This window comes from Salvia hispanica, chromosome 6 (assembly GCF_023119035.1).
Source record: "Salvia hispanica cultivar TCC Black 2014 chromosome 6, UniMelb_Shisp_WGS_1.0, whole genome shotgun sequence".
Classification (NCBI taxonomy): Eukaryota; Viridiplantae; Streptophyta; class Magnoliopsida; order Lamiales; family Lamiaceae; genus Salvia; species Salvia hispanica.
The window spans coordinates 13,337,038-13,356,150 of record NC_062970.1 but is presented as its reverse complement, the minus strand read 5'-3'; the positions used below and the strand labels follow the sequence as shown (position 1 = coordinate 13,356,150).

At 33.4% G+C, this 19,113-nt stretch overlaps 1 pseudogene; it reads right to left on the bottom strand.

Moving 5' to 3' along the window:
• Window positions 1-6,035: 6,035 nt before the first annotated feature.
• Window positions 6,036-8,317, bottom strand: LOC125194732 (annotated as a pseudogene).
• Window positions 8,318-19,113: the final 10,796 nt, after the last annotated feature.

Below are 19,113 nucleotides of genomic sequence, written 5' to 3'. Positions count from 1 at the left end.
TGATTTAGAGATATAATGTCTTCAAGCCATAATACCCTTATGTATTTTTCATACATATAATTTACATTGTAACTTACATTGTGACTGATTTACCCTAACATTATAGTATTAAATAGATATATACCTTATTAAGGAAAATTTAACCAAATTAGTTATTTTTATGCATATATGTTAATTGGAGATAAACTTAATCATGCACTAGAGTAATGAATTTAAAAGAATTTCAATCAAAATCATTCTTGTCGTGTAAATTTTTAAAACAATTAATTAAAAAATCAATAATTTAGATTATCAGTATTAATTAACACACTACATAACTAAATTATTATAGAAAAATGTTTTAGAGACATAATGTCTCCAAGACATAATGCCATAATGAGGTTAAAATAGTCATTTTAGATTATTTTAGATTTTTATTTAAATTTATGTTTTGTACATATACCATACTACCCTTAAGTATTACTTGCTTAGAAAAATTGTGTGTATATTTATGGATGCTAGATTTAAGCAAATATATACTCAAATCTTCTCACCAATCTCTCATCCCTACCAAAACGTTCCAAATTCCATCCCAATTGCAGATTTGCAGTAGATATTTCTTCAAACAAAAGTATTGACTAATTTTATTTTTTGTTAGGAAATGTACATAAATTTCCAAATTTTAGTTACTCCAGCAATGCTAAATTTTGAATTATTCTTTCTAAATTCAATCACGTAATATTAGTTTATTTAAATTTAATTTAATATAATGAATTAACCTTTATTTAAATAATACTTTATATCTTTTAATATCTAAACTTATAGGTACTTAATAGATTTAATACTCAATCTTAATTTTATTTTTACAAAATATTATTAAATCTGGAATTTATATTTATAAAAGTAACAAATCAATTTAATTGCATGAGTTCTTAAAGCATCAAAATTAAAATTTAAAATTTATACATCTTTTATTTTATTAATGCACAAAATGTTAGGGAACAACGATTTAAATTTGTATACTGAAATTAAATTCTTGCATGGTGTCAAAAAGCAGAACTTGTTTATCCTTTCAAAATTTACTTTCAAAATGTTAGGGAACAACGATTTAAATTTGTATACTGAAATTAAATATATATCCTTAAATATGTTCTTAACTCATCTACATTTAATATTTAAATATATATAATTGATATTTTCTTTTTTATAGCTCTTTGCTCAATTCTTTAATATTTTAATGCTATAGTTCGTATTTTATTTTTTTTATATAAAATATTAAAGTTTTTAACTAAATTCACTATATCATGGAACAAAGTAAAATTTTATCTATAACGTGTTAATACTAATTGAGTATGTGGTTTTGATTTAAAATTTTCATAAGTTTGATATTAATTTTTTACGTTCCAAAATTTTATTTTTTTAAAAAAATATTACAATTCGATTAAAAATATAAACACATGTTCTTGACTTATATATTTAACATTTTAAAGCTACATATTTAATATCTCCTCTCTCTTTTTTTTACAAATATTAGAATTTCTAACTCTAAAAAAATAATACTCTGTACTATCTTATAATATTAGTAGAGTTTATGATTTTTATTCCTTTTAATTCTTAATCAATTAGTTGATATGTGATACATTAAAATAATCTAAAATTAGAAAAGTAGATTCATCCAATTATTTCCATATTAAATTAATAATTTCTTTGATTTTTAATATTTAAAACGATACATTCGAATCTGAATAAAAATTAATTGTATTTTCTTAATTCATCTATTTAATATTTTAAAACTAGATAGTTATATAAAAATATTAGACGCCCTAGCTTAATTAAATAAAATATATTAAATTTAATTAAAGCAAAGAAAAATAACAAAAAAATTGAAAAGATAATGAAAAAATAGTATATTATTTTATTATATAAACCAATCTGAATAAGATAAATGTTTAATATTTTACATATTTTTTCATATACTATTAAATGAATTATTTCATTGTTACTACATTGACAAAATGTTTCAGAAAATTTAACGAAAAAAATAAGTTAAGAAAGAATAGCACAATGAATAAAGAAAAGGTTACAAATTAAATTATTGAATGATTAAATAAAAATCTATTTGAAAAATCATATAATGCTATTTAAGTTATCAATGACTTGGAGACATTATGTCTCTAAATCAGTACTCTTTCCCAAATAAGCCTACTTTCTTTCTGCTGTTGTGTTGAAACCAGAATAGTTAATATAGTTAATAGTTAATAGTTAATTCAATAATAAATGTTGCTGCTGTTAAGTTTTAGTTACTGCAATTTTTCTCTTTTGCCATAAAAACTTTCTTTCTCTTTTATTTTACTTGTACATGGAAATTTAGTCATTTTAAAAAAAGTAAAACACATGATATTACGTCAGATCTTATATAAACTAAATATATGAATTAGCATTTGTGGAGGAGTTATATCATTTGTAGCATTTGATTAATTTGTAAGGTCTTAGGTAGTGCATGCCAATTTCATCTCTTCCTCCTTCTTGTCTACTCATCAAGTTAAAAGACGATATTTAATTGAGCCCAACATCATCCGGGCTAAATCAATCTCGTGTGCTTGAACTTCCGTAATGCAATGTTAAAAAGATAACATATGTATTGTCTCATGGTGATGAAGGGGATGATTATGCTCTTCGATAAACTCGTTTAATTTATACATGTCATTCCCATAAGTCAACCCCAATCTTACTTTACAATATGTTCGAGTCTCAAGTCGAGGATTTTTACTCAATGAATATCTTTTGTCTTGTTTTACGCACTCCTTCCTTACAATAAATATATTTATATGATGTTGTCCGACCAATTTTTTGGCATTGTTAAAATAATATTTCCTAACTCCGAATCCAACTTTGCTTCCGTATTGAACCCAAACATTCAAGCATCATCTAAGTTATCAAATTTCATACCAATTCTAGGCTTAAAATCATAATCTAACTCAAAATCATCAATGGCAAATTATTACAAAAGTTTTTAAAAGCCTAAAAAATGAAGAAGAAAGTATATAAGGTTATGCTCCTCTCAGTATATGGATACTAGATACCAAGCTCCATAACAGTTAAAACCAATAATATATTCATGAGAAGATAATTTTGAGAAAACAGATTAATTTCACTATAGAAAGTCTCCATCTCTACAAACCATTAATAATAAACAAAAATATAGATGATTTTGTAATTTAAATTGAATACTTGTGGCTCATTAGAAACTTTGAGAAACAAAAGAAAATTGCATAGAGAAAAAAGAGAGCAGAAGTCGCGGCTCTTTGGTGTAGAAGAATAAGATGAAAAAATTAAATAATTCAATTTCTTTATTCATGTATAGAATTAGAAATCAAAGGGAAAAGAAAGTAGGTGTATTTGGGGAAAGATAAATTGCGGCTGGATAGTAAAGTGTTGAATTGAATTAAGAATTGTTAAAACGGCGCCGCATCCGAGTGGGTGGAACGGTGTCGTTTTTAACACAGCAGCTCCTGCTGTGATTTCTCCACAGCAGGGGATCCGTTCCCAGCTATAAATATACCTTTCTCCTTTGAGATGTTCTTAGGGAAAGAGCCAGAATAGATCATTGTTAGCACATGGAAGAAGGAATAATTATTTATTGTAATAAATAGATCATTATCAGCATTGAAAGATGGGATTATTATGTTCCCTATGTTGTTGTAATATCCCCATGCTATTATGATAATCATGTTCCCTATGTTGTCAGCAAAATAGATAATTATGCATAGCATAAGAGCAATCCCAATGGTCCGGCGATAACACTCGGCGATTTTTCGCCGAATATCGCCGACCGTTGGGAGTGTTTCGGCGTTAATTCGGTAGCATTAATTCTACCAAATTAACGCCGACTCCCGCTGCATCGCCGAGTTATCGCTGAATCATCGGCGCCCACTGTAGGCGCGATTCGGCGATAAATCGGCGTTTTTTTTTTTTTTTTTTTTTTTTTTTTCCAATGGCTATAATTCCAAACCTATATATAATTCCTCCTCCTCCTCCATTCATCACATACAATCTTCATTCTCTCAATTTTTCAATCTCACTATCTCAATCTTCAATCTTCAATCTTCAATCTTCAAAATTATGAGTTCAAGTAGGAAAAATTCCCGAAAAGGTAAGGGCAAAGAGCCGAGTCCGCAAATTCCCAACCCCACTGATGAAACAAATCAGCAGTGGATGAACTCGTTGTTGTCAATGGGTTCTCCTCCCGGCCAATATCCATATGCGGGTCCGTCCCCATTGCAGACTCCTCCGATGCGCTGAGACTTTCTCCGTACTTCCAGTCTGCCCTCAGCATGCCCTCTCCAGCCGACGATGTGTATCGCCCCCGGATAGTCACATCGTTGTTCGACACCCCTGGATCAACCCCAGGTGACGAAGGATCTCAGGCCGCGACGTACACAACGGATCCGACACTCGGCACGGACGACTACGAGGTGGAAGAAACGCCCGCCGAAGCGGGTAAGGACTACTTACACTCTGGAAGAGTCCGAGCTGATAGCCAACTGCGCAGGCGGACACGACGCAAAACGCGGAGCGCAAAGCAACTACCCGTGATCGAGATCATGTTCGGGAACGGGTTGCGGAGAAGTACACGAGCAACAAGACTGCCTCGATGAAGGACCATGGCAGCGAGGCGATCCGCCGGCATTGGGAACGCCTCATGAGTGACTGCGGCCATTTCAACGGTATATATTCTAACTTGATGACGAACATGACGAGTGGTCTGAATCCGAGATGAGGCCATCCAAAGGTATAGTGGCCAGTTCTTGTCGAGGGGCTTCAAGAATTGGAACATCTATGATAGGCTGAAGGATCTCCCCAAATTCCGGACGGGGATGCACAGCGCGCTGCACGGGAAATCGGTGCGCTCGAGACTTAGCGATGCGGAGAGCGAGGGGAGCGCGTCCCCCATCGACTTGACTGGGGATGGTCCGCACGAGCGCCCTGTGGGAGCGAAGAAGGCGAAGGGGAGGCGGAAGGGAAAGGGCGCATCGTCGGATGCCCAGTCGGAACCCCGGGTTCATACAACAAGCCACGCTCTCGCCAATGTCGCCAATCCGACGCAGCTTGTACACGCTGTACTTCACCGCGGCGGAACCCCAGAAGAGAAGCAGTCCCTCTGGTCGACCATCCAAAATTCGAAGATCCTGATGGGCCTCCCGCCGGACGCCCCTCCCTCTTAGTTTTTTAAATCTTTGTTTTTTATGGTTTTTTATTTGTAGTTTTTTTTTCTCGTTGTATTATATTTTGCAATGATTAATACAACGATGAAAAATCTATTTGTTAAACACATTTGTAGGGAAAATTAAACAATATTAGTGATGATGTAAAAATGAAATATTGAGTTAGAGAAAAATAAGGGAGAAATAAGGGAGAAACCATTGGAGCAGTTGGCTAAAAACTGGGGATAAATTTTGGTGCTGATGTGGCGCTGATGTGGCAGGAGTTAGGGAGAAATAAGAGAGTTTTTAGGGAGAGCATTGGGAATGCTCTAAAGAACTTCTTCAGCTATTTACACATGCAGTTTCGATATAAGTCTCTGCACCATGCAGTGAAGAACTTCTTTTGATAACTGAATTTAATGAAAAATTTTACTCCCTCCATCCTAAGAAATTTGGGTCGTATTCTTTTTAGTCTGTTCCAACAAATTTGAGTCATTTTCTTTTATAATAAAAGACAGAACATCTAATCACTCTAATTTTATTCTATCGTTTACTTTACTCTCTCTTATATTTCCTACTTTTTTCATCTATCCTATTATTTAATATAAATTCTTAATCTCCATGCTCAAAAGTTTTGTCTCAAATTTTATGAGACGGAGAGAGTAACATAAATAACAGACAGAAAATAAATCGATTTATATTAGTTTTCCCTCTCTCTCATTTCCTTTTTCCTTGATTATTGGTGAAATATAAGAATGTCACAATTATCCATATTTATTCTTTCTCTTCCATTTTTGCACACTTTTTCCTTCTCTTCCATTTTCTTCTCCCCAAAAACTGCAACAACCACACTTATTCCCATTTCTCAACATAATCCATATTTGAGTTCTGAAACACTTCTTTGTAAACAACATTAATGGTGGAATCAGAACTATTACTATTATCTTCATCCTTACAAACTAAAATCTTCAGACCTTCACGACTTGTAACTCTAGATACAACAACGTACTTTCACCCGTGACTAAAGACAGGTTTTCTAAAAAATAATCCAACATGAGAGAGAGAGATTGACCTTGACTTTTGTTAATGGTCATTGCATACGACACTGCCAAAGGAAATTGTCGTCGTTGAAACGTGAAAGGCAACCTTGGATCAGAAGGTATCAAAGACATTCGAGGAATCAATACTTTATGACCAACATTATGTAAACCCAATACTTCCCCCTCCAAAATATAGTCGCCTAAGCGTGTAATTATCAGCCGAGTACCATTGCACAATCCATTTGAGTGATCTATGTTTCTCAACAACCTCACAGGAGTACCCACTTTTAACAACAATTGATGATTAGGCGTACCAGAGCACTTCAAATTATTCAAAAATTCAACAGAATGAATCTCCGTAGAACCATTTGATGTCAAATCTGAGTTAGATATGCTATCAGAGCTCAAATAAGTTCGCCCATGAGACTGATCCAAAGAAATCATGAACTGATTAATCTCATCAACAACATCCAAAGTAGGAGCAAGAATAGCACGATCACGCAAACAACCACTCAACTCTTCAGGATTCATGTAGGACGGATATATGCTAGAAACAATGGTTTTAAGAGGATCGCCAACATTTGGAAAAACGATGTCAGAAGGAAGAGAAATGTTCACTTCACCATCATTTGGCCCACCTAAAACACCATCACCAATAGATGCAATCCAATCTGAAAATTCCTTTAACTTTGATGCTTCATCAACAGAGTCAACACTAAGAAGCCTCATGTTTTTTGTTAACCTCAAAACTTTGCAACTACTCCAAAGATATGAAGAGTTAATGGTAGCATTTACAACATCTTGCCGACTCCCTTTAGGTACAACAGTTAAAATTTGTCTAAAGTCACCACCAAAAACAATAGTTTTTCCACCGAAAGGCTTCCCCAAGTTCGACTCATCGCATTCACGCATAATGTCCCTTAAACTTTTATCTACGGCTTCAATACAATGTTTATGAACCATTGGAGCTTCATCCCATATTATAATCTTAGCTCTCACAATTAACTCAGCAAGTGGACTACTGGGTTTTACATTGCACATAGAATCTTCATTCACATTGATAGGAATCTTAAATCGGGAATGAGTTGTTCTACCACCAGGCAACAACAAAGAGGCAATACCACTGGAAGCCACATTTAAAACAATACCACCCTTCGAACGAATACCAGCTGATAATGACTTCCAAATGAATGTCTTCCCAGTACCTCCATAGCCATAAACAAAAAACATTCCACCATCGTTTGAATGAACAACTGACATTATCGTATCATATACATGAAGTTGTTCATCTGTGAACTTAGACATGAAATCCAAATGTTCTCTCGATTGAGCTTCACGATCATAACACAACTCATCACTGATCAACCTATTACAAGACATTTCAAAATACTCAAATTTTGGGAAAAGGCATACAATGGAACTCACGTAGACTTCTCCCAATATTCAACAACAATTTCTCAATATCGACCAAAGCAAAATTCTAAATTTCATCACCATTCAACATCAAATCTATAAAAATTAAGAAAAATAATTAGAAAATTAAAAGAGAATAATAAATAACAAAATATGTACCAATGATAACATAATATTATAGTTACGCGCTACCTGGACGACTAAAAAGTTTACGTTGATTGTAGAGAACATCTTCACACAAATATTTCCAACATCTTTGCCAAACAAAATCAGGACGTGAAATAGATTCTGATATCAACAAACTAACAAATAGCAATCTCAACGAATGAGCAGAAGCCCAAAAAGAAGCCTCAATAATGCCATCAATGTATTCTTTGTCATCATCCAACAACCCCAAGGCATAGCAAGTATCGCGAAATGTTTCATACTGAACTCCATTTACCTTTCGAATGTCTTCATATGACGTAGCTCCCTTGACAACATTCAACAAAAATCTCAAGTAATACAAAACAACCTTCCAATCGAATATCGTTGTTTCCGAGGTTGCCAATGATCCGTTTTCCAAACAAATTTAGTTGGAAATTCTCCATAGGTGAGATCTCTACCCTCAGTATATATCTCATTTGCTTTCATCCAATCCAAAAACTTGCTTTGCAATATTGTTGTTCGCTTGTTGGACATCTCCGAACAAATTGCGGGTGATAACATGGGAATTTCAGTAGATGTAGGAATTTGGCTTAAATTTGGAGAAAATTCAAGGTTTTGTGAATACTCCGGATTTGAAAAAAATTGGGAGTTTGGATATTCTGATAATTGTTGATCATTTTGGGAATTTTGATGGTTTGGGAAATAAGGACGATAGTCTGGATAATTTGGATCCATGAAACCAAATTTATCAAAACAAGAATGAAAAGAAAGTTATTTGTTTGTGAAGAGTTTTGCATGCTTAGTGGGATATATATAGAAAATATGAAGCACAATAAAAAAGTAGCAAATAATAAAGAAATAATAAAAAAAATAACAATTAATCATAAATAAAATAAACTAGTTCACGTGAATTTTTTAGAAGAGTGGCTGACATGAATGTTTGGAAGAATAATTCACATGAGTTTTGAAATGATATATAAAGACAAAAATAATAGTAATTAAATAAATTAAAATTAATCACTTAAAGTAATAAAAATTTTATAAATTCACAATGTTCAAAATATTCAAAAGTATTTAGATTTCATATTTATAGATTACAATTCTAAAACGTGTACATTATTAAATAAAATAGTGATAATCAATAATTAATAGTAAATAAGAAAAGTAAAAATAATAATACATGAAACCAAAGAAAATTCGACATGTGTCATTTGGCCTTCACCTTTGTATGGGCCGGCTGACAAGCCTTGAAAATGGGGGTTGGGTTGGATAATTTTATTTTTGCTTTATTTTTAATACTTCCTATTTTGTCTTATATGCTCCACCCCCATCTCATAGTCACCGATGGGGGTGGTCTTAAGGGCCGACTTCCGGGCTGCCAGCCTTCCGTCGCCGGGCTGAAATATCGGGCCCTCAAAAGGGTGTGGTCCGAACTTGAAAGGAAGGAGGCCCGCTGCCCATTTCCCCTTTTTTTCATTATTATTATCATTCTTGTCTCTTACCAAAGACTTGCGTGTAAGAAGGAAGTCATTAAGGTGTAGCTTAATGTATGTATGTAAAAAGTCATTAAGGTGTAGCTTAATGTATGTATGTAAAAAGATGTTCGAACTTCTTTAGTCCGAAATAAACTTCTTGTTTCCTCTCTTTTTATACATATTATCGAAGTCGTTTTTGTTCGTTCAATTATTACTTAAACTTTTATTTCCTTGCGAACCGACAACTATAAGTATTAACAAATGGGAAATAAATTCCATTCAAAACATGAATCATGAGAACGGAAAATCCTCTAGTTTGTCATCACACATTGACAGAAAGGGTAACGAAGAAAGCAGGTATTACATAGAAACAGGTAGATCATTGAAATGTCTTAGAACAGATAACGCCCTGGAATTCCTATCTTCTGAGTTTGATGATTTTTGTAAGAAGAAGGGGATTAAAAGGCATAAAACGGTTCCCCATAACCCCCAGCAGAATGGTGTTGCAGAAATGGCAAATAGAACTATTCTGAAGAGGATCAGGTGCATGTTGATAGCTTCTGGGTTAGGGAAACAGTTCTGGGCAGAAGCTGCTGCCACAGCCTCTGTGTTGATAGATAAGTGCCCCTCATCTTCTCTGAATGGTGAAACACCAGATAGCAGATGGTATGGCTCAAATGGAGATTATTCTAGGTTGAGACCATTTGGATGCAGAGCTTATGCACACACTAAGGCTCAAATGGAGATTATTCTAGGTTGAGACCATTTGGATGCAGAGCTTATGCACACACTAAGCAAGGAAAACTGGAGCCCAGGGCATTGAAGTGTGTTATGTTGGGGTATCAAAAGGGTGTGAGGGGTTATAGGTTGTGGTGTACTGAGGATGGGATGAGAAAGGTTATCATCAACAGAGATGTGATCTTCAAAGAATGTGAAATACCATATTTGAAGAAAAAGACAAAGAGAACTCAGTTGGAGGTGGAGCCCAAAACGGATTTTGGGTATGGATATTGTAAGGGACAGGAATGCAAAGAAGATCTGGCTAACTCAAAGGGATTATGTACAAAAGGTGTTGAAGAAATTCCAAATGGACAACAACAAATCTGTTTCTGTACCATTGGACAACAATTCAAACTGAGTGCAGATCAATGTCCCAAGAATAATGAACAGAGGAAGCAGATGGACAGAATTCCTTACGCAAACATAGTTGGAAGTGTGATGTACACTATGGTGTGTACAAGGCCCGGAAAAAGCCATGCTTTGGGGTGGCTAGTAGGGCCCTGGGTTTACGGGGAAGGAGCAACCATTTCTCTAAAAAAAGGGGGGCTTTTGATATCCGATAGGTACCCAAGACTTGGGGAAAATTGTTTGATGGAAACCCCAAAAGGGGAAAAGGGGGAGCTTTGATGGGGTTTTGTGATTCTAATTTTTTTAAGTAATTTTTGATACTAGTTAATTCACTGGGTTTTGTATTCCTCGATGGGAACAAGGTGGTTAAATCAGGTTTTCAATCGATTGTTGCATTATCTACAATGGAAGGCCCCAGTACATTTCTCTCAAAAGCAATCAAGGAAAGTTTTTGGTTGGGAAAGGGGAAAGTTGGGGGAATTTTTTTTTTTAGGGAGGGGTCGGTTTCGTTTGTGACTCAACTTGCGCGATATGTCTTCAAGGGCCAATTTTCCCTGAGCGTAGCAACATATAGACGTAAGGGTGCCTATCGGGGATGAGATTGGTAAAGGGTTCCCTGAAGGTATCAAAGGTGGGGGGTAAGGGCAATGCATTGGGGTATTTGTGAAGACTTTACCAAAAATCCCAACCTGGGGTTTATTGGGTCTGGTGGGGTTGGGGGTTAAAAAGAAGGTGGAGGTTTTGGAGAAGACAATCTGCATTGCTCACTAATGTCCCAAGGTGGAGATTTGTTGAAGTATTAGCCATTATTTCACAAATAATAAAGCTGAGGGACTAATGTGCAAAATTGGGAAGGAGGAGTTCAAAATTAAGAATTGGTCAACGGCTGGTTTTGGGGGTTGAGAGCTGAATGCTTCAGCTCGTTCTGTTACATCAGAGAAACGGCAACAACACTCATATATAAGCTAATCTTGGCGGTTATCAAATTAGAAGGAGTGATACATTTTCTGTGTGAGGAAATCATTGTAATTGAGGTGAGCTCTCGCGATTGAGCTGAGTGATTTCTGGTGTGTATCTTGTTGAGTGTTTTGAATCTCTCTTTTTTGTAATTCTTGTGCGTGAATGAGTAATAAAGATTGAGTGCTTTTCCCGTGGATGTAGATCTCTAAGATCGAACCACGTATATCGTTCTCTCTTGGTTTTCTGATTTGTGATTTCGATTGTTCATCGCAACTTCGATCAATTCTTAACATTTCCCTCGTCCCATAACACATTTATTATTGTACAACTATCCCATTATTTATAACACAATCCTTTTTTATATAAATAGCACCAATCACTGTAATTGTAGTATGCATTGCATTTTCATCAAAAATTCTTTAATCAAATATTTTTATTTAATTTTGGTGACCGTGTGTTATTTCTCTATGAGAAAGAAATTAATCACAACAATGGGAGATAGAAGATCTCAATAAAAAACTTGATATAATAAATTTTGGTTTCTAAATGATGCAGAGAATTGCTTTTGCAATGATCTCTTATATTATCAACTTCGTCAAAACATTATCCTATATATGATCATTGTATACTAATATTTTAGGCATAGATTAAATGGATATTTGCGTCTAATATCATGAAACTTTAAAAAAATTGAGTTTTTTCCATAAACTTTGAAATTGGCAAATAATATCACGAACTTTATCCTGAGTTTGTTATTTTCCACTAATGATAAAATTATGGCTATATTAATGGATTATAGAACAAATTTGGAGGGTGTGCTACAAGAAAAATTATTCTCAAAGATTGAAAAACTTGAAGCTCTCGAAGTTGTTGTCGAGAAATTACGAAAAAAATTTGTATCAAAGTATTGAAATAATAAAAATATAAATTGAGTTTGTTGGGAAATAACCGGCAAAGTTTGACCGTTTGTCTTGCATAAATGAGCAGTGGAAAGCGAAAAGACAGGTGGTGGCGTGTCATTGGCCCCATTTACCCTCCCCCACACATCCGGCCCATCAAACTATGCCTCGGCTCGATTATTTGAGATTGAATTGGGTTTAATTTTTTAATTTAATTGTATTTTAAATTGGGCCCAGGCCCACATAAAGGACAGAGATGGATTTCTTTTAATAAGAATTGGGCAACGAGTAAATGGAACTCATGGGGTCGGAACTCTGCCGGTTAAAAAAGGTCGTCTCCGACTCGCTGGTGTTGTCTGCTGTCATTGTCTGGACCGAGAAAACATTTTTTTTTCCGTAGCTATGTGAATCATAAATTGCAGTTTCTAATATATGTTTGGAATCCGGATCATACACCATGTTGATGTCGTAGAAATGGCGAGCTGTTGTCAGGTCAAAGACCGATTTATAGAGTTTTTTGGCAACACTCAGAAAAATTGAACTTTTAAGATGAACTAATTTCAAATAATCTAAGCATTCAATGTACTAATTTTTAATTATTTTTTTATTTTTATGACGGTGGAGAAATCACAGCAAGGGTTGCTGTGTTAAAAACGACAACGTTCCACCCACAAGGATGCGGCGCCGTTTTGACAATTCTTAATTCAATTCAACACTTTACTATTCAGCCGCAATTTCTCTTTTCCCAAATAAGCCTACTTTCTTTACGATGCTGTGTTGAAACCAGAATAGTTAATATAGTTAATAGTTAATTCAATAATAAATGTTGCTGCTGTTAAGTTTTAGTTACGGCATTTTTTCATCTTTGCCATAAAAACTCTCTTTCTCTTTTATTTTACTTGTACATGGAAATTTAGTCCTTTTAAAAAAGTAAAAAACGTGATATTACGTCAGATCTTATATAAACTAAACATATGAATTAGCATTTGTGGAGGAGTTATACCATTTGTAGCATTTGATTAATTTGTAAGGTCTCAGGTAGTGCATGCCAATTTCATCTCTTCCTCCAGCTTGTCTACTCATCAAATTAAAAGACGATATTTAATTGAGCCCAACATCATCCGGGCTAAATCAATCTCATGTGCTTGAACTTCTGTAATGCAATGTTAAAAAAGATAACATATGTATTGTCTCATGGTGATGAAGGGGATGATTATGCTCTTCGATAAACTCGTTTAATTTATACATGTCATTCCCATAAGTCAACCCCAATCTTACTTTACAATATGTTCGAGTCTCAAGTCGAGGATTTTTACTCAATGAATATCTTTTGTCTTGTTTTACGCACTCCTTCCTTACAATAAATATATTTATATGATGTTGTTCGACCAATTTTTTTGGCATTGTTAAAATAATGTTTCCTAACTCCAAATCCAACTTTGCTTCCGTATTGAACCCAAACATTCAAGCATCATCTAAGTTATCAAATTTCATACCAATTCTAGACTTAAAATCATAATCTAACTCAAAATCATCAATGACAAATTATTGCAAAAGTCTTTAAAAGCCAAAAAAATGAAGAAGAAAGTATATAAGGTTATACTCCTCTCAATATAGGGATACTAGATACCAAGCTCCATAACAATTAAAACCAATAATATATTCATGAGAAGATAATTTTGACAAAACACATTAATTTCACTATAGAAAGTCTCCATCTCTATAAAGCATTAATAATAGACAAATATATAGATGATTTTGTAATTTAAATTGAATACTTGTGGCTTATCAGAAGCTTTGAGAAACAAAAGAAAATTGCATAGAGAAAAAAGAGAGCAGAAGTCGCGGCTCTTTGGTGTAGAAGAATAAGATGAAAAAATTAAATAATTCAATTTCTTTATTCATGAATTAGAAATCAAAGGGAAAAAAAGTAGGTGTATTTGGGGAAAGAGAAATTGTGAATTGAATTAAGAATTGTTAAAACGGCGCCGCATCCTAGTGGGTGGAACGGTGTCGTTTTTAACACAGCAGCCCCTACTGTAATTTCTCCACAGCAAGGGATCCGTTCCCAGCTATAAATATACTTTTCTCCTTAGAGATGTTCTTAGGGGAAGAGCCAGAATAGATCATTGTTAGCACATGAAAGACGGAATAGTTATTTATTGTAATAAATAGATCATTATCAGCATTGAAAGATGGGATTATTATGTTCCCTATGTTGTTGCAATATCCCCATGCTATTATGATAATCATGTTCCCTATGTTGTCAGCAAAATAGATAATTATGCATAGCATAAAGAACTTCTTCAGCTATTTACTCATGCAGTTTCGATATAAGTCTCTGCACCATGCAGTGAAGAACTTCTTTTGATAACTGAATTTAATGAAAAATTTTACTCCATCCATCCTAAGAAATTTGAGTCGTATTCTTTTTAGTCCGTTCCAACAAATTTGAGTCATTTTCTTTTATAATAAAAGACAGAACATCTAATCACTCTAATTTTATTCTATCGTTTACTTTACTCTCTCTTATATTTCCTACTTTTTTCATTTATCCTATTTGTTTAATATAAATTCTTAATCTCCATGCTCAAAAGTTTTGTCTTAAATTTTATGAGACGGAGAGAGTAACATAAATAAAAGACAGAAAATAATTTGATTTATATTAGTTTTCCCTCTCTCTCATTTCCTCTTTCCTTGATTATTGGTGAAATATAAGAATGTCACAATTATCCATATTTATTCTTTCTCTTCCATTTTTGTACTTTTTCCTTCTCTTCCATTTTCTTCTTCCCAAAAATTGCAACAAACACACTTATTCCCATTTCTCAACATAATCCATATTTATTCTCTCTCCCCAATCTCTCATTTACTTCTCCCCCACAAATGGCTACGTTTAATATTTATTGATCATATATTAATAAAAACGAAAGACAATGAAGAAAGTATTCTATCAGGTGGTGTTCGGTTGTCATGACTAATAATCATGAGACTATCCATCTAGGATTAAGTTGTGAGATTATTTTAGTTGGAGGGGGAAGGCTATAACTAATTATCATGAAACTATTCATCTAGGATTAAATTGAGGGGGTCAATCTTATGAACCAAACATGATACCTATTTAATCATGAGATTTAGTCTTGTCAACCGAACACTCCCTTAGAATAAAGATAAACATACATACACTCTACGTTATATATTTTACCTTTTTATAATAGTTTAGGAAATAATAAGGTCTTCAAATTTTAATTTGCAGATTTAAGAAAATGAGTAATCATTCAAATGGATAGCTATATAATTATACGTAGCTAATAAAACAAAGGATGAATTTTTATACATTCATACTCTTCATAAAATTATCCGAAAAAATTACTCCATTTTTTTCACTTTCGCGACACTTTATAAGATACTTAGTAATCAAAATTTCAAATGACTAAATGGACATAAATTTTGTCATTGTAATAAAATCACATGCTATAATTGAAATATTAATATTATTATTTAAATAATTAATGATGAGCAATTTCATTGGACACTCTAAATCTTTATCTCATAAAACATGAAAAGAAATTAAATACTTATATAGTAGTAAATTATAATTTAAAACACTAATAGTCATTCATATTTAATTATTTTATTATTAAGGACTCCTAACAATTACAAAAAATATTAGTTATAAAGTAACTACATGTACATATACAGTACTTGATATTTTAGTACTAGTGTCTAATATATTGTCATCGAACTCATCGATGATCATTAAGTCAATTTCCTTAAGTACTCTACATCTTGACTAAATATAATGGGACAAATATAAACATTTGATATATATTGATAAAAAAAATTAAAATAATAATAGACATTCACATTAATTATTTTATTAGCAATAGTAGTTCTTAAAATTATAAATTATAAATTATAAATAACTACATGAATATACACTTAATTTTAGTACAATTTTCTGAAGAAAGTAAATGAATGCGAATGAATATGATCATTTTTTATACAATTAATACCATACTTATTTTTGCTTCAGGAATTTTGTATCATGTGAGATTTTATTTAACTATAGCCAACCCCTCCCATATTTATCACATCATTTGAACCAGAATCTTTCCAACATTATCTGAACCAGAATCAAACTAGAATAAAAAAAATGAACGCTGCGAACTTTCCTTTGCCTTCTAACTTTCATTATTCTCCACCTAAAAATATTATCATCAAAATAGAATTTTTTTTTTTAACCTTACTGCCCATTTGATGATTCTGAAATGTGAGATTTTATTTAACTACCGCCAACCCCTCCCACATTTCTCACATCATTTGAACCAGAATCAAACCAGAATTAAAAAAAAAAAAAAAAAATGAACGCGGCGAACTTTCCTTTGCCTTCTAACTTTCATTATTCTCCACCTAAAAATATTATCATAACTTTTTTTTTAACCTTACCGCTCATTTGATGATTCTGGAAATGTGAGATTTTGTTTAACTACAGCCAACCCCTCCCACATTTCCCACATCATTTGAACCAAAATCAAACCAGAATAAAAATAAATGAACGCTTCGAACTTTCTTTTGCCTTCTTATTTTCATTTATTCTCCACCTACAAATAGCAAAGTAGGTCCCACATTCCACTAACTCAATTCACTCACATTTTATTATAAAATCAATATAAAAATACCTACAAATAGCAAAGTAGGTCCCACATTCCACTAACTCAATTCACTCACATTTTATTATAAAATCAATATAAAAATATGGGTTTCACATTCCACAAACTTTTTCAACCAACTTTTCTTTACATTTTTTAAAACTCGTACTCGGTCAATGTGTGACTCTTAATCAGGGACGGAGGGAGTAATAATAATTTACTACTCCGTACATACTATTGAATTAATATCTTTTAAGTTCTTGTCATGATCAAGTAAAGAAAAGGGATATTGGCCTCTAATATCACGAAACTTTCAAAAAGTTGGGTTTTTCCCACAAACTTTAAAATTGGTAAATAATATCACGAACTTTACCTTGAGTTTGTTTTTTCCCACTAATGAAAAAATTCATGTTATTTTAATAGATTAAAGAACAATTTTTGAGGGTGTGCTTTAAGAAAAACTATCTTCAAATATTGAAAAACTTGAAACTTTCGAAATTGTTGTCGAGAAATTACGAAAAAAAATCGATATCATAGTATTATTTGTGGGATTTTTTTTCATTCGTGGGAAAAAACAAACGCGTGATAAAGTTCGTGATATTATTTACCAATTTTAAAGTTCGTGGGAAAAACCCAACTTTTTGAAAGTTTCGCGATGTTAAATGTCAATATCCCTAAAGAAAACTATACCTATTTTCACACATTCATGATAAATGTGGTCTTTTATCTTTTTGGCCTGCCACTTATCAATATTTCAATTTTAGAACATGACTCATTTCTTTTGTCCGTCCCATAATAGATTGCATAGTTGGAGAATAGCACAAGCTTTTAAGAGATGATGTTTTTGTATTAGGTGGAGAGAGGAAATAGTACATTTATATTAATGCGAGAGAGAACTTTACCAATAAAAGGAAATGTGACGTCTTTTGTGGGACAAACTAAAAAGAAAAGTGTGACATCTATTATGGATAGAGGAAGTACTATTTTCTAAGCCTAATGTTACACTATATCTACCAGAAATCTAACACTTTGTTTTTCTAATACAATATCTTTAACAGGTTCCCTTCCTCGTCGCCCAATAGACGCCTTAATTTTTTGGCTATCTCTGTTCAGCAAACTAAATTTCCATATCTTGTAAAGCTTACTTCAATTTGGCTACTTTTGTACAAATCACTTGATTTATATGGCTTGCATTAAACAACACAAGTCACCAAGGAAATACTACATAGAATGTCCAACTTGTCCAGCAACACTTTGCCTAATTCTAATTTTAATTTTCACTGCAGGTGAGAACCAGCATTTTCGTAGTAATAAAAGGGTAATTTCTGATCTTCAACTTCAGAACTCATTCTCATTCAATGACATTTACACTGCATAATTATAGATAAGCTACCACTGGCAGTCTGGCACAGACTCAACAGAAACGCATGTAAATATCATCATGTAGGTTGCCAAAAGTTTTTCATCATAGTCTCATTATACCTGATGCTGCCCCACCAAAAGAATAGAGTACATAGAATTAATGATAAAAGCTATTATAAGATACTCCCGAGGTGAATTTTTGGAGTGGAATCCTTGTCTTCAATCTGTATGATGAATTCATCATCTTCTTCTTCTTCTTCTTCTTCTTCTTCTTCGTCTTTTCTCTCTCTCAAAATCTCTACGAAAATCGCTCAAGAATGTGTATGGGGGTTGCTGAGTCCATTTATACTTACGGCTGGATTGCAGGATTAGTTACGATTCTCATCGAGTCGTTGGGATTGCAAGTGTGTTGAATCCAACAAGTCGCTAGATGTGTTATGTAATTCTTTCTTTCCAGCGAGTCGCTAGATGTATTCTGGATTAAAGTGTCTTTCCAGGGAGTAGTTGGGTTCGCTAGTGCGTTGAATCCAACGAGTCTCTGGACATGTTCTGTAGTACAAAAACTCACCAATGAGTCGGTAGGTTCGCAAGTGCATTGAACCCAACGAGCAACTCGTATGTGCAGTTTCTCCTTACTTGCACTCGAGCTCCGGTGTTTGTCAATTTTTACTGTTTTAAACTCTTTTTCTACACATCCTTCCCATTGTTCCCAAATTAGTCAAAACACCAACCTCATCAAGAATTCAAGATAAAGACATAAACTTGTCATTTCTTAGCAAAATATGATCAAAATCACACAAGTCTAATCTCTAAAATCATGTGAAATTCAAGCAGACCTGCGACCCTTGATCATC